Genomic DNA, 15,633 nt, shown 5'->3' with positions numbered 1-15,633 from the left:
TTCTTGTGATAGTTTGCTGAGAATTATGGTTTCCAGCTTCATTCATGTCCTTGCAAAGGACATGAGCTCATCCTTTTTTATGGCTGCATAGTATTCCATGGTGTATATGTACCACATTTTCTTTATCCAGTCTATCATTGTGGACATTTGGGTTGGTTCCAAGTCTTTGCTATTGTGAATGATGCCACAATAAACATACGTGTGCATGTGTCTTTATAGTAGAATGATTTATAATCCTTTGGATATATACCCAGTAATGGGATTGCTGAGTCAAATGGTATTTCTAGTTCTAGATCCTTGAGGAATCGCCACACTGTCTTCCATAATTGTTGAACTAATTTGCACTCCCACCAACAGAGTAAAAGTGTTCCTATTTCTCCACATCCTCTCCAGCATCTGTTGTTTCCTGACTGTTTAATGATCACCATTCTAACTGGCGTAAGATGGTATCTCATTGTGGTTTTGATTTGCATTTCTCTAATGACCAGTGATTATAAGCATTTTTTCATATGTTTGTTGGCTGCATAAATGTCTTCTTTGGGGAAGTGTCTGTTCATATTCTTTGCCCACTTTTTGATGGGGTTGTTTGTTTTTTTCTTGTAAATTTGTTTAAGTTCTTTGTTGATTCTCAATATTAGCCCTTTGTCAATGGATAGATTGCAAAAATTTTCTCCCATTGTGTAGGTTGCCTGTCCACTCTGATGATAGTTTCTTTTGCTGTGCAGAAGCTCTTTAGTTTAATTAGATCCCATTTGTCAATTTTGGCTTTTGTTGCCATTGCTTTTGGTGATTTAGACATGAAGTCTTTGCCCATGCCTGTGTCCTGAATGGTATTGCCCAGATTTTCTTCTAGGATTTTTATGGTTTTAGGTCTTATGTTTCAGTCTTTAATCCATCTTGAGTTGATTTTTGTATAAGGTGTAAGGAAAGGGTCCAGTTTCAGTTTTCTGCATATGGCTAGCCAGTTTTTCCAACACCATTTATTAAATAGAGAATCTTTTCCCCATTGCTTGTTTGTGTCAGGTTTGTCAAAGATCAGATGGTTGTAGCTGTGTGGTGTTATATCTGAGGCCTATGTTCTGTTCCATTGGTCTATATATCTGTTTTAGTACCAGTACCAATCTGTTTTGGTTACTGTAGCCTTGGAGGATAGTTTGAAGTTGGTAGCGTGATACCTCCAGCTTTGTTCCTTTTGCTTAGGATTGTCTTGGCTATGTGGGCTCTTTTTTTGTTCCATATGAAGTTTAAAGTAGTTTTTTCCAATTCTGTGAAGAAAATCAGTGGTAGCTTGATAGAGATAGCATTGAATCTATAAATTACTTTGGGCAGTATGGCCATTTTCACGATATTGATTCATCCCTATCCATGAGCGTGGGATGTTTTCCTACTTGTTTGTGTCCTCTCTTATTTCCTTAAGCAATGGTTTGTAGTTCTCTTTGAAGAGGTCCTTCACATCCTTTGTAAGTTGTATTCCTAGATATTTTATTCCCTTAGTAGCAATTGTGAATGGGAGTTTATTCATGATTTGGGTCTCTGTTTGTCTGTTATTGGTATATAGGAATGCTTGTGATTTTTGCACATTGATTTTGTATCCTGAGACTTTTCTGAAGTTGCTTTTCAGCTTAAGGAGATTTTGGGCTGAGACAATGGGGTTTTCTAAATATACAATCATGTCATCTGCAAACAGAGACAATTTGACTTCCTCTCTTCCTATTCGAATATGCTTTATTTCTCTTGCCTGACTGACCTGGCCAGAACTTCTAATACTATGTTGAATTGGAGTGGTGAGAGAGGGCATCCTTGTCTTGTGTTTGTTTTCAAAGGGAATGCTTGCAGTTTTTGCCCATTCAGTATGATATTGGCTATGGGTTTGTCATAAATAGCTCTTATTATTTTGAGATACATTCCATCAATACCTAGTTTATTGGGAGTTTTTAGCATGAAGTGGTGTTGAATTTTGTCGAAGGCCTTTTCTGCATTTATTGACATAATCGTGTGGTTTTTGTTATTGGTTCTGTTTAGGTGAGGGATTACATTTATTGATTTGTGTATGTTGAACAAGCCTTGCATCCCAGGATGAAGCTGACTTGATCTTGGTGGATAAGCTTTTTGATGTGCTACTGGATTCATTTTGCCAGTATTTTACTGAGGATTTTCACATCGATGTTCATCAGGGACATTGGCCTGAAATTTTCTTTTTTTGTTGTGTCTCTGCCAGGTTTTGGTATCAGGATGATGCTGGCCTCATAAAATGAGCTAGGGAGGATTCCCTCTTTTTCTATTGTTTAGAATAGTTTCAGAAAGATTTATTATTTTACGTGTGGATGTCCAGTTGTTCCAGAACCATTTGTTGAAAAGAATATCTTTTCTCTATTGTGCTGACTTTGTTCCCCGGTCAAAAATAAGCTGACTATATTTATGTGGGTCTATTTCTGGGCTCTCTCTTTCAGTTCCATTGATCTATTTGTCTATTATTTCACCAATTCCACACTGTCCTGATTATTACAGATTTATAGTAAGTTTTGAAGTCAGGTATTACCACTCCTCTGACTTTGTCCTTCAATATTGGGTTAACTATTCTGGGTCTTTTGCTCTCTATATAAACTTTAAATAAATTTGTCAAGATACACAAAATAACCTGTTGGAATTTTTATTGATATTACATTGAATCTATTGATCAATTTAGAAAGAACTCACTTCTTAAAAATACTGTCTTACTCTCCATGAGCATGGAAAAACTCTCCATTTATTTAGTTTTCTTTGTTGTTTTTCTTTTTATTTATTTAGTTATCTTTATATTATTTATTTAACTTTTATTTCAGGTTCAGAGGTACATATGCATGTTTGTTATATAGGTAAAATGTGTGTCATGGGGGCTTGGTGTACAGATAATTTCATTACTCAGTAATAAGCATAGTACCTGATAGGTAGTTTTTTGATCCCAACTCCCCTCCCACCCTCCACCCTTAAGTAGGCTCCGATGTCTGTTGTTCCCTACTTTGTGTCCTTGTGTATTCAGTGTTTAGCTGAAGCTTATAAATGAGAATATGTGGTATTTGGTTTTTCTGTTCCTGCATTAGTTTGCTTAGGATAATGGCCTCAAGCTCCATCCATGTTGCTGCAAAGGACATAACCTCATTCTTTTAATGGCTGCATAGTATTCCATGGTGTGTATGTACCAGTTTTCTTTATCCAGTCTACAATTTATGGGCATTTAGGCTGATTCTATGTCTTTTCTATTGTGAATAATGCTGTGATGAACCTTCACATCCATGTGCCTTTATGGTAGAATGATTTATATTCCTTTGGGTATATACACAATAATGGGATTGCTGGGTCAAATAGTAATTCTGTTTTAAATTCCTTGAGAAATTACCAAACTGTTTTCCACAGTTTCCACAAGATTGAACTAATCTGCATTTTAACCAGCAACGTATAAGAATTCCCTTTTCTCCACAACCTCACTAGCATATGCTATTTTATTTATAACCATTCTGACTGGTTTGAGATGATATCTCATCATGGTTTGATTTGCATTTCTTTCATGATTAGTAATGTTGAACATTTTTTTCATGTGCTTGTTAGCTGCATATGTGTCTTTTGAAAAGTGTCTGTTAATGTCCTTTGTCCACTTTTTAATAGGGTTGTTTGTTTATCACTTGAAAATTTGTTTTAGTTCCTTATAGATTCTCAATATTAGTCTTTGTCAGATGCATACTTTGCAAATACTGCTTTCCGTTCTGTAGGTTGTCTGTTTATGCTTTTGATAGATTATTTTGATGTGAAGAAGGTCTTTAGTTAAATTAAGTCTCATCTGTCAATTCGTATTTTTGTTGCAATTGCTTTTGGCATCTTCATCATGAAAATTTTGCTAGGTCCTATGTCCAGAATGGTATTTCCTAGGTTATTCTTCAGGGTTTTAAAAGACTTGGGTTTTACATTTAAGTCTTTAGTCTATCTTGAGTTGAAGCAAGAAAGGAAACAGTCCAGTTTCAATCTTCTACATATGGCTAGCCAGTTATCCCAGTACCAGTTTTTGATAGGGAATCCTTTCCCCATTGGCTTGTGTTTATTTTGCCAAGATCAGATAGTTGTAGGTGTGAAGCCTTATTTCTGGGCTCCCTGTTCTGTTCCATTGGTCTGTGTAGCTCTTTTTATACTAGTGACATGCTGTTTTGGTTACTGTAGCTTTTTAGTATAATTTGAAGTCAGGTAATGTGATGCCTCCAGCTCTGTTCTTTTTGCTTAGGATGGCTTTGGCTATTTTTGGTTCCATAGACAATTTTAAAATACTTTTTTTTTGAATTCTGTGAAGAATGTTATTTGTAGTTTCATAGAAATGGCACTGAATCTGTAAATTGCTTTGGGCAGTATGTTAATTTTAACAATATTGATTCTCCCTATCCAGGAGCATGGAATATTTTTCCATTTGTTTGTGTTATCTCAGATTTCTTTGATGTTTTGTAATTCTCATTCTAGAGAGCTTTAACCTCCTTGTTAGCTATATTCCTAGGTATTTTATTCTTTTTGTGGCTATTGTGAATGGGATAGTGTTCTGAACTTCGCTCAAAGCTTAGATATCCTTGGTGTATAGAAATGCTACTAATTTTTGTATATAGATTTTGTATCCTAAACTTTGCTGAAGTTGTTTATCAGATCTAGAAGCCTTTGGCCAGAGATTATGAGTTTTCTAGGTATAGAATCATATCTGCAAGTGGAGATAGTGTGACTTCCTCTCTTGGTTCTTTATCCAGCTTGTCACTCTGAGCCTTTTAATTGGGGCATTTAGTCCATTTACATTCAAGGTGAATATTGATATGTGCATATTTGAACATGTCATCATGTTGTTAGTCGGTTATCATGTAACCTTGTTTGTGTGACTGCTTTGTAGTGTCAATGATCTATGTACTTAAGTGTGTTTTTGTAATGGCCAGTAATGGTCATTCTTTTCCATATTTAGCACTCCCTTCAGGAGTAAGGACCTGCCTTCAAGGAGGTCTGGTGGTAATGAATTCCCTTAGCATTTGCTTGTCTGCAAAGAATGTCATTTATCCTTTGCTTATAAAGCTTAGTTTGGCTGGGTATGAATTTCTTAGTTGGAATTTCTTTCCCTTAAGGATGCTAAATATAGGCTCCCAGTCTCTGCTGACTTGTAGTGTTTCTGCTGAAAGGTCTGCTGTTAGCCCAATGTGGTTCCCTTTGTAATCGACCTGCCCCTTCTTTCTAGCTACCTTTAGCATGTTTTCTTTCATTTTGACCTTGGAGAAACTGATGATCATCTTGTGTAGTATCTCACAGGGATTCTCTATATTTCCAGAATTTGAATGTTTACTTCTCTAATGGGGTTGGAGGAATTTTCATGGATGATACCCAGAAATATTCTTCTAAGTTGCTTGCTTTCTCTTCCTCTCTTTCAGGGATGCCAATGAATCATAGATTTGTTCCCTTTACATAATCCTGTATTTCTCAGAGGTTTTGTTCATTCTTCTTTTAGCTGTTTTGTTTTGTTTGTTTTTGTCTTACTGAGTTATTTTGAACAACTGGTCTTCAAACAGAGATTCTTTCCTCAGCTTGGTCAATTCTGCTTTTCATACTAGCAATTATATTCTGAAATTTTTAAGTGAGGTTTTCCGCTGTATCAGTACAGTTTGGTTCAAATGGCCACTCACCTTTTGTATCTTATATCATTTTTATTGTATTCCTTAGAATCTTCAGATTGGGTTTCCATTTCTCCTGAATCTCAAAGATCTTTCTTTCCATCCATATTCTGAATTCTATTTCTGTCATTTCAGCCATTTCAGCCTGGTTAAGAACCACTGCAAGCATTTTGAGACAAAAAGACACTCTAGCTTTTTGCATTGCCAGAATTCTTACACTGGTTCTTTTTCATCTGTGTGGGCTGATGTTCCTTCAATCTTTGTAGCAGCTGTCCTTTGGGTAGGTTTTTTTGCTTTTATCTTGTTTGATTCCCTTCTTTATGGCACCCTCTGAAGCTGCAGCCCAAGCTGTACCTTGGCCCCTTGTAGTCATGGCTGGAGCACCTGGGACGCAGGGCACCAAGTCCCTAGACTGCACACAGCACAGGGACCCTGGGCCTGGCCCACAACACCATTTTTTCATCCTAGGTCTCCAGGCCTGTGATGGGAGGGGCTGCTACAAAGATCTCTGACATGCCCTGGTGACATTTTCCCCATTGTCTTGGTGATTAACATTCAGCTTCTCATAACTGATGCAAATATCAGCACCAGTCTTGAATTTCTGCCTGAAAATGAGATTTTCTTTTTCTTTTTTTTTTTTTTTTGAGACCTGAGTCTCTGGGCTTGCTCACCCAGGCTGGAGTGCAGGGCCGGATCTCAGCTCACTGCAAGCTCCGCCTCCCTGGCTCTATTCTCCTGGGCAGCCCCCAGCTCTCAGCTGCTGGGACTACAGGCCTGCCACCTCGCCCAGCTAGCTTTTTGTATTTTTTTGAGACGAGTCTCTGCTGCCCAGGCTGGAGTGCAGTGGCCGGGATCTCGCCTCACTGCAAGCTCCGCCCCGGCTCACGCCATTCTCCTGTCTCAGCCTCCTCCCAGAAGCTGGGACTACAGGTTTCACCACCACTCGGCTAGTTTTGTATTTTAGTAGAGACGGGGTTTCACCGTGTTAGCCAGGATGGTCTCGATCTTGTGACCTCGTGATCCGCCCGTCTCGGCTTCCCAAAGTGCTGGGATTACAGGCTTGAGCCACCGCGCCCGGCCAGGATTTTCTTTTCTATTGCATTGTCTGACCACACATTTTCTGAACTGTTATGCTCTATTTCCCTTTTAAAACTGAGTGCCTTTAACAGCACCCAAGTCACCTTTTGAATGCTTTGCTGCTTAGACATTTATTCCACCAGATACTCTAAATCATCTCTCTCAAGTTCAAAGTCCCACAAATCTCTAGGGCAGGAGCAAAATGCCACCAGTCTCTTTGCTAAAACATAACAAGAGTCACCTTTGCTCCAGTTTCCAACAAGTTCCTCATCTTCATCTGAAACCACCTCAGCCTGGATTTCATTGTCCATATTATTATCAGCATTTTGGTCAAAGCCATTCAACAAGTCTCTGGGGAGTTCCAAACTTTCCCACATTTTCCTATCTTCTTCTGAGCCCTCCAAAGTGTTCTGACCTCTGCATGTTACCCAGTTCCAAAGTTGCTTCCACATTTTTGGGTACCTTTTCAGCAGCACCCCACTCTACTGGTACCAATTTACTGTATTAGTTCATTTTCACACTGCTGATAAAGACATACCCAAGACTGGGCAATTTACAAAAGAAAGAGGTTTAATGGACTTACAGTTCCACATGGCTGGGGAGGCCTCCAAATCATGGTGGAAGGCAAGGAGGAGCAAGTCACATCTTACATAGATGGCAGCAAAGAGAGAGCTTGTGCAGGGGAACTACTCTTTATAAAACCATCAGATCTCATGAGATTTATTCACTATCACAAGAACAGCATGGGAAAGACCTGCCCCCATGATTCAATTACCTTCCACCAGGTCCCTCCCAGAGCACATGGGAATTCAAGAGGAGATTTGGGTGGAGACAAAAGCCTAACCATATCATGTATCTATTTATATGATCAAACTTTTTTTTTTTTCTTTTTTGGCCTGTTGTTGATGTGATGAATTACATTAACTGATTTTCACAGAATTTTACTTGTTAACTACAGAAATAAAGTGAAAATGGCAGCAACAATTAAAATGAATGCAATATAAAAACTATAGGAAGGAATAGAGGAGATAAATAATTTAATAGAAATGGGATGAGTAATGAAGAAATGTACATAAGGGTATGCCCACTCTTATAGTACCAGAAAAATTTCTTACAATAATGTAAATGCTAAATTATCATTTAATCAGAATTAAAAGCTACTCGGCTAGCATACTTGTATTCATACTGTCTAAGGAATATTTTAGAATGAAAAGAACCATATAGAATTTTAAAGACTATTAAATGATTGTTATAATTCCTAATGTATTTTAATGATACTTAGGCATATTTTGCTCATGGATAGTTTCCTGAGTTACAAGTTACAAGAAGACAATACCATTTAACATGACACATAATATTGGACTGCTGACTTCTGAAATGCTTCCTGAGCGTAAGGTAATAAACCCATAACTTGTTTAAATAAATGTCATTCCCAAGCCTTGTCACCAGCACCTGAATATAATCTCAATTGCCACATTTCTGAAAGACTTTTTCAATTCAAAATTTGTACATTGAGAGGAGTCACTGATTTAAGGTCTTGAGGCAGGAAGATGTGAATAATGGATTGGAAGACCCTATTGCCAGAAAATAAAGATGCCTTTAAAATAGATCTACAGTACTTTTAAAAGATCAAAGGTGTGCCCTATAAAAGAGCTCCCATTGGCCAAAATGTGAAAAACTAAAACATCAAAAAGAGGACAATAATTACAATTATTTGGAACATGTTTCATCTATGAAAAGCCTTGGGTACATAATGATACTTGCAAATGAAACGTTGATTCAAAATGTACAAAAGTGAATTGTAAGTATAAAAGGACATCACAACAGTACAATACAGTAAAATACAATGGCAACCTAATTAGAATTTCTTCTTTTTTTAATTAAGCATTGCTACATATATTTTTGTCTCCTTTAAGTAAGGGATAGTGGCTATAAGGAACTGTAGGAAAACCACCTAATTCTGGAATATTATGACACCATAAAAAATCAGGAGTAATAATCAGCACTGGTGTTCATGTTCACCACACACAATGACTTAAATAAAAATACAGCAATGAGTTGCTAAAACTCCAGAGACAGGAACTGAATACATAGATACATAATTTTCTTAAAGCAGAAATCTCTAGATAACCTAACATTTTAAAATAAATTGCTAATTAGGTACAAGGAGATAACTTTTAAAAGGAGAAAGATATTCCCAGATCAAAAGTTGATGGCCATCTGAATGAGGGGAACACCAAAATCTAAAATCACGCATGGATTTGTAAAGTCCATTTGATGTAGTAATGAGCTTTGACTCAAGAAGAGGCTCAGGCAGTGAATGTTGGTTCAGGTTTCAGTGTTTTTCAAAGATAAAATTAGATCCTGTGTCTTGACCAGAATTAGCCTCTATGGCTGGTTTCACACAGTGCTCTTTTTCTTTATGATATGCCAATATTTCTGCAACTGTAGGTAGATATAGACATATATAGAGCTATTAAAGAAATAGAAAAAGTCTTTAAATTTTATATGTGTGTGTTATGTATAAAATCCTACATAATTTATACAGCAAAGCAGTACAAAGTTCACTGGAAGACTGAGAAAGCTATTTGTTTAGTTAATTGACCTCTTCTTAAAGAATAATAAAACCCTGTATCTCCTCAAAAACCAAATGGCTACACCTTGAGTCTCCCTGAAAGACAAATGGTTACATCTTGAGATAGGATCCTACTTTAACTGCAGAGATGTGTTTTTATATCTCAAAAGGGTATGAGGCCCATAACTTTAGATGAATCATAGCTTTAAAAATATTCCTAAAATACCATTTTAAACATTCCTATTTTAAGATTATTTTAATTATATTTGTTGTAATAATTTTATTTTCATGGGAACAATTTGTGTATGATTAAGGTATTGGAAATAATTGAGAGTCTTTGACATATTAAACTTGTGATTGCACAGATAAAAAAATTGACTAAGTTTATAATCTACATTTAAATGACTAGCAATACTTACTGTATTTTGTTTTAATGGTATTTGTGTAAGGATATTTAAATAGTTTTAAAAATCAATTCATGGATTTACAACTTTATAGTGTACTGGAAATGTAGTACTCTATACTCTTCTCCATACACAGATGTTTTTCTGTTAGTAACACTCCCTGCAACATTTGTGTAAGGCCTATAATATTTTCCAAAGGCCAGACTCTATAAGAAATTATTATTCCAGGACAACATGCACAAAAAAATTTAGTAGCCGTGGCTCTTCAAGTTGGAATAATGAAAGCAGCAGGAATTATACGTAAAACATACACACACACACACACACACACACACACACACATACACACAAAGAATGTACACCAAAAGAGGAACTATAACATAACAAATAAGGCAGTCCAACAAATAACTTTTAATTATCTTAAATAAATTAGTGACAAGATTTTTCTGTCCTAGAAAACAACACAAAACCATTTAATGTTCCGTTTAAACGCTTTAAAGTACAAAATAAAAACATCAGTAGGGAGAAGAAAATAAATTTTGAGCTGTTAGAGCTCTAGGAAACCAATGAATAAAAAAAATTCTTCAGAGATAAGACATGTTAGAAGCAATAAAAATGGAATAGGCATGACTGAAAACATAAACAAGAAAATAATTAGCAGAATTGAGGTTTATATTAATCCATCCTCATGCTGCTAATACAGACATACCTGAGACTGGGTAATTCAAAAAGGATAGAGGTTTAATTGACTCACAGTTCAGCAGGGCTGGGGAGGCCTCAGGAAACTTAATAATCATGATGGAAAGGGAAGTAAGCACATCCTTCTTCACATGGCAGCAGGAAAGAGAAGAATGAGAAGCCAGCAAAGGGAGAAGCCATTATAAAACCATCAGATCTCATGAGAACTTACTCACTATCATGAGAATAGCATGTGAAAAACCACCCCCATGATTCATTTACCTCCCACTGGCTTCCTCCCACAACACATGGGGATTATGGGAACTACAATTTAAGATGAGATTTGGGAGGGGACACAGCCAAACCATATGAAGGTTATTACCAAAATAACTGGAAAAGATCAAACCTGAAGAACAATCAGGGAATGTAGGAATGATAAATACGAGAGACAAATTAAACATAAAAATTATTTAAATGTAAAAGGTACTAAATCTTCAGTAAATATTTTAATATGTGTACCAAAAGGAAACATCTTCTCTAGAAGAAATGAAATGAAATGTTAAATTCCAAGGCATATAGTGGTAAACTACTGAACATCTAGCATGTTAACACTATTCAAATAGACATCAGTAGTGGAAATGTAAGTCACGCGGTAGTGGTGAGAAGCATGTTGACCTCAGCCTTCTACAGACCAACATTCAACTCAAAATTATGCAGCAAGTTACCCCAGTTTGAGAAAAAGATTATGTTTCAAAAATGTTACATCCAGCAGTTTTTCTTCAAGTGATAAAAAAATAGAAAATATTTTAAGGCATATAATTGCCAGATAATACAGCTTTCTTTTTATATATCAAACTCACAAATAAAAAAATACTTGATCACAAGATCCAACTAATTGGCTATATAATTTAAAATAAAGAAATTAGGAATTAGGTAAACAGAACAAAAATGGTGATGAGAAATCAATTAATTTTAATTTAGACAATTTATGCTATTTTAATATTAGAGAAGAGTAAATAAATGATATAGAAGTTGACCATAGCAAAAAATATTATAAGTGAATAAAAACTAGAGATAGTAATGGGAAAGTTGGAATAAGTAAGGGGTTGAATGCTAATTTTCTCAAATGTTACAGAAAGCTGCCAAAATGTATGATCTAGATTTGAAACATAAACATGTATTAAAACAAAATGGCTCCAAATTCTTAATAATTTTGAAAATCTATCTTTAAGTTTTTTCATTAATACTTAAAAAATAAACATTTACCTTAAGTTCTGCTATTCCATGTTTCCTTTCAGTTTATTTTATTGGTTACATAAACATAAATGTAATTTTATTACTTGGTAGTTTAAAAAGAGCACAGGTACTATAAATTTAATTTGAAAAATTATTAGACTTTTTCTTTAATTTTTGAATATTTAAATTTTTATAAATGAGCATATTTCCAATGTTAATAAATCATAGTACCATTATTTTTATAAAGGTAGTTCAAATTAATTATATTTATAGATGTTTTCCAAATACTACCAGACACAAAGAAGGCAGCTATAAAATGACAGGTTTAGACATGACTAATCAACGAATCATTTGCAATTTAGAAACTTGCACTAGGGATCACATTCTTTTTTGTAGAGACCACTCAAATCCTCTTCATTCTTTCATACTGTATTAATATAGATCAGACCTAACTGTCTCAAGGAACAAATGAGCAGTTGTGTTCTGCAACCAACAAATTTCCAATTAAGGAAGTCCAATTAAAAGCTCATTTCTTTAATTGTGCAGAGATGTAATCAAGCTTAGAGAGAGGCAGAAAAACAAGATGTATGCAGTTTAGGAGAATGGGCATAGTAATTCTTAACTTTAATAATTTTAAAATAATGTCTATGGTTCCAAATACACATTTAATTTCTTCTCTGTTCTCTTCAGGATTAACAAGTAAAATAAAGCCACCATGCCAGTATATTGGGAATAACTGAAATTCAAAATATGAATTAAGGTTTCAAAGCAGGCAGGTTTACAGCTAAAAGCAATACTTTAACTTCCATGTTTTCAAAATGGTTGAAAAGCATATACAGGAAAGGTATATACTATCTTCATGTTTCACAGGTTAGGATATCTGAATCCTAAAGCAATTGTAAAATTTTCTACAATTCCTCAGGGAGATTATATCTAAGTGAAATCACAGTCACTGTTTATTTAATTCAATTGAACTCTACATCTTTGACTAACGTTTCCTTTTTTTTAAACAAGAAACTAGTTTGATTTTCACCAAAATTATAAGATTCTTAATTTATTGCAAGGGTTCTACTTTATATTAACATAATTCAACTCAATGGTCAGGGGATTTAGTTGTATCAATTTTGCAATAAATATTTTGAGAACTAAACTAAAAAATCCAGCATATTAATGCACCAAGTAATATTCTACGTATATTCTATCTCTTATAAACATTTCAATAAAAGACAATTAAATTGAGTTTCCAGTGAAAACATGCATTATGTATGTATCCAAGCTAATTCAATCAGCAAAAATATCTATTAAGCTTACTTTATTTAATGATATTACTGTGCCACTTTATATAACCAAGAATAGGAAATAAACATGACATGTCATATTTAAAAATGCAAGTTCTGACTCCTTAAGAAAGTCTTTTAAATTATTGCATGCTAATTTTAAAAGATATTTTCTAAAATTTTTATGTTTATAATTAATCAAAATACCTCAATCAATTTTTGTTGGGGACTGGTAGTTCAAAATGTGTAGAAAAAAATACATTATTTCATTTATCTGAATCCTAAATTGTTGTACAAGTAAAATAGGTTTTTTTTGAAGTCGTCACATTGCAGCTGAATACCTGTCAATAATTGTATAGGTATTTTTAAATTTCATAGTAGTTGTCTGCACCCAACAAGGCAGATCTTTTCTAGAAATGACTTGAGCAAAAACTTCAGTTGATGTTGCCTTATGTGAAAAATTGTCAGATTAATTTGATTAGAGTACTATAATAACGTAGTCAAGTGGCGTTAAAAAAAATAGTGCACTAATCTCCTCTAATTGGGACTCCGAGCCGGGGCTCTTTCTGGCGCTGGCACGGCTCCAAGAAGGCTATCCTAGCCATCACTTTTCCACCTACTTTTTAGAGAAGGGAAGGTGAGCGAGTCGATCTCAAAGTCCAGCCAGCCCTTGGCCTCCAAGCAGAAAAAGGATGGCACTGAGAAGCGGGGCTGGGGCAGGTCGCCCAAGCAGCCTCACGTGAGTCCCACGACAGCGCTGGTAGGGAGTCAGAAGGAGCCCAGCGAAATGCCAAAACCTAAAAGACCTCAGGGCCACCCAAATGGAAGCAGAAACAAGTACGCTGCCAAGACCCGGAAAACCACCACAACTCCAAGAAGGAAACCAAGGGGCAGATCCAAAAAACTGGAGAAGGAGGAAGAGGAGGGCATCTCACAGGAGTTCTCAGAGGAGGAGCAGTGACCGTGCGTACGTGTCGCCTGCTCGTTGCTGGAGGAGCAGCTTCCTTCTGGGACTGGACAACTTTGCTCTGCTCCCACCGCCCCCAGCCCTTCCCCAGGCCGACCATCACCACCGCCTCCGGCGACCACCCCTATCTTCCATCTGTGACTTCACCACCACACTACACAGCACACCAGCCGCTACAGGGCCCCCATGGGCTGAGTGGGGAGCAGTCTTCCCCTGGCCTCAGTTCCCAGCTCCCCCCGCCCACCCACGGGCACACACATGTGCCCTCCTGGACAAGGCTAACGTTCCACTTAGCCGCACCCTGCACCTACTGCGTCCCCACTCCCTTGGTGGTGGGGACATGGCTCTCTGGGTTTTGGTTTGGGGGCGCCCTCTCTGCTTCTTCATTGTTCCCTCTGGCTTCCCATAGTGGGGCCTAGGAGGGTTCCCCTGGCCTTAAAAGGGGCCCAAGCCCCATCTCATCCTGGCCCGCCCTACTCCACTGCCCTGGCAGCAGGTGTGGCCAATGGAGAGGGCTGCTGGTCCCAGGATTCCCCCAGCCAAACTGTCTTTGTCACCACGTGGGGCTCACACCTTTTATCCTTCCCCACCTTCCCTAGTCCCTGCACTAGGTTGGACAGCCCCCTTTGGCTACAGGAAGGCAGGAGGGGTATGAGCCCCCTACTCCCTCTTCAGGGTGGCCCCAGCCCCCTTGCCCTCTGCCTGGGATCTGAGAACATATTGCAGTGATGGAGATGCAGTCACTTACTGTCCAGGTGAGGCCCACGAGCCCTGTGGCCGCTACCTGAGGTGGGCTGGGGCTGCTCCCCCACCCCTACTTTGCTTCCGCCACTCAGCCATTTGCCCCTCCTCAGATGGGGCACCAATAACAAGGAGCTCACCCTGCCAGCTCCAAATCCTCCTGCTCCTCCCTGCCCCCCAAGGTTCTGGTTCCACTTTTTCTCTGTTCACAAACCACCTCTGGACAGTCGTGTTGTTTTTTGTTCAATGTTCCATTCTTCGACACCTGTCACTGCTGCTGCTACCAGCGCCAAGCGTTCATCCTCATTGCCTCCTGTTCTGCCCACGATCTCCTCCCCCAAGATACTCTTTGTGGGGAAGAGGGGCTGGGGCATGGCAGGCTGCGTGACCGACAACCCCAGTCCCAGGGAAGGTGGGGCCCTGCCCCTAGGATGCTGCAGCAGAGTGGGCAAGGGGGCCCGAATCGACCATAAAGGGTGTAGAGGCCACCTCCTCCCCCTGTTCTGTCGAGGAGGGGTAGCCATGATTTGTCCCAGCCTGGGGCTTTCCCTCTGGTTTCCTATTTGCAGTTACTTGAATTTAAAAAAACTATATCCTTTTCTGGGAGAAAAAAAAAAAAACAGTGCACTAATAAATAATAGATGAATAATTATGGAACATTTAGTCTCTCGTTCGCAAAGAATTGTGCAGACAAAAACTGCACTAACCTTACCTTTGAGGGATACTAGGATACACGAATTGAAACAAGAATTTTGAACTATTTTGTCTCAAGAAACTACCGTATAGTTAATTTGTTTTCTTTACTTTTTACAGAATTTACTAATTATGAATAAACTTTTTAAAATTTATCCCCAAAATGTTTTTAATTTAATATTTAAATTGCTTGCTATTCAGCAGGAAATGTTTAAAGGAAACACATTTTTAAAGCTAAACAGACTGAAAATAAACTCACCTTAGATCCATTAGCAAATTGAGGTCACACAGCAAGCTGTAGTTCTTAAAATTAGAGAGAAAGATAAAT

At 37.5% G+C, this 15,633-nt stretch overlaps 1 pseudogene; it reads left to right on the top strand.

Annotated features, from left to right (window-relative positions):
* The first annotated feature begins 8,078 nt into the window (after positions 1-8,078).
* LOC116271849 lies at positions 8,079-15,196 on the top strand (annotated as a pseudogene).
* The last annotated feature ends 437 nt before the right edge of the window (positions 15,197-15,633 follow it).

Source organism: Papio anubis, chromosome X (assembly GCF_008728515.1).
Source record: "Papio anubis isolate 15944 chromosome X, Panubis1.0, whole genome shotgun sequence".
In the NCBI taxonomy this organism is placed as follows: Eukaryota; Metazoa; Chordata; class Mammalia; order Primates; family Cercopithecidae; genus Papio; species Papio anubis.
This window is presented reverse-complemented; position numbering and strand designations above follow the sequence as displayed.